Below are 1,727 nucleotides of genomic sequence, written 5' to 3'. Positions count from 1 at the left end.
GCTGAAGTTGGTCACGGTTCGCCATATTCTAATGGGGAGGGGCTAGCATGCACATGTGTGTGTACCACACACACTTATCTTCAGAGCTGCTCACTATTATCTGCACAGGGTTGTTCCCACACAGCCATTTTTCTTTCACAGAAATTAGAACTACTTTTGGAATATTATTTTACAATGTAATTCAAGTCAGGTGCATGCTGCTCACATATAGTCTCTGCTACTGGGGAGACTTTGGTGGGAGAGCTGCTTGAGCCCAGGGGTTCAAGGTCAGTCTAGGCAACATAATGAGACCCTCTCCCAAAAATTAAAAATTAAATACACACACACACACACACGTTAATGGGTATATAAATTAACCTTTATCATTTCCAAAAGTGAGTGACATTATACACTAAGCACATAGTAAAAACAGAGTGAAATATAAATTTAAAGCAGGAATACATATTTTGAATTTTTAGACTCACTGATCTCAAAGATTGTTTTAGTTAACTTATTCTAGAATTTGGTATCTAATTAACCATAATTCTTTTTTTTTTAATATGGAACACTTCACGAATTTGCATGTCATCTTTGTGCAGGGGCCATGCTAATCTTCTCTGTATCATTCCAACTTTAGTATATGTGCTGCCAAAGCGAGCACCAAGCAAACTTTACTATTAAGTGCCTCAAAATATCATTGACTTAGTTTTAATTGAGTGAAATAATTTAAGCCAAGTTTTTTACGTATGTGAAAGAAAATAAAAGTGTTATGACAATGTAAACTCTATATGATTACTGCTCTTCATTCATTTTTTCTTGTCCCAACAGTGTCTTTATTCTCTAATCCAAACTTTTAGATTAAAACACAGTCCCTAAAGATATTCTTTTGGGGAATTGGAGAGCAGTTCCATAATGTTATGTGCATTAGATCTGTGGAAGGACAGGTTCCATGGGGAGATGTTAAACTTGCTGGCATGGTGAAGTGTACCCTGAGGGCTAGCTGTTTGCCACGTGTGATATTCTAAGCACAGGTAGTCATAAAGCTGGACACGTTGTTGGCTGATGGTTCTGCACTGGAAAGGAGACGAGCACAACACCTTCATGGCACTGAATTCAGGACTCTGACACATTGGCACTCTCGTAGAACGGCGTGTTTCTACTAAGGTCTGCCTATTTGGGGTGTCCATGCTAATCAGACTGTGTTTCAATGTTTTGGAACATTAAACCAGAGAATCAGAAGTCATCTTGCATGATCTATAACTACTCGGCCCAGATCTGGTTCTTCAAAATTACTAATTCACTAGATTATCTGTTACATTTTAAGTAACTCACAGTATGAAAAAAATTCTGTCTTAGGTTGAGTGAAAATGCATCTCTGCTTAATTTCAATTTATTTTTAAATTTTTTTTTCCTGTGAAGCTTCTCAAATAAGCTACTTTCACATATTAGCTCTGAGCTCAATAGCAGTTCTTAATATACACCCACTATTTGACAAAAGGATGAGACCAGAGCTTGAAAATATTTCAAAAGAGCTCATTAATATTACACATGATAAAATAAGAACTTTTTAGTTTTTTCTCCCATACCAAGTACCATTGACACGGGAGGGTGGGTGGTGAGGGCTTTCGTTGTTACGGACAAAGCAAAGATTGATTGCATTTCACTCTTAACATTGACCCTCTGGACTTCTGTAACAAGGCAATTAGTGTTATGACTTTCTTTGTATCTCTAGGATGGACAGATTACAT

General features: G+C 37.1%; 1 non-coding gene across 1 annotated transcript; it reads right to left on the bottom strand.

Moving 5' to 3' along the window:
• Positions 1-533: 533 nt before the first annotated feature.
• Positions 534-640, bottom strand: LOC124083675 (U6 spliceosomal RNA). Its single transcript, XR_006848871.1, has one exon. It is a non-coding gene; the product is annotated as a U6 spliceosomal RNA (small nuclear RNA).
• Positions 641-1,727: the final 1,087 nt, after the last annotated feature.

Source organism: Marmota monax, unplaced genomic scaffold, assembly GCF_021218885.2.
Source record: "Marmota monax isolate L192 unplaced genomic scaffold, Marmota_monax_Labrador192_F-V1.1 WCK01_AAM20220418_F8-fsc00082, whole genome shotgun sequence".
Classification (NCBI taxonomy): domain Eukaryota; kingdom Metazoa; phylum Chordata; class Mammalia; order Rodentia; family Sciuridae; genus Marmota; species Marmota monax.
This window is presented reverse-complemented; position numbering and strand designations above follow the sequence as displayed.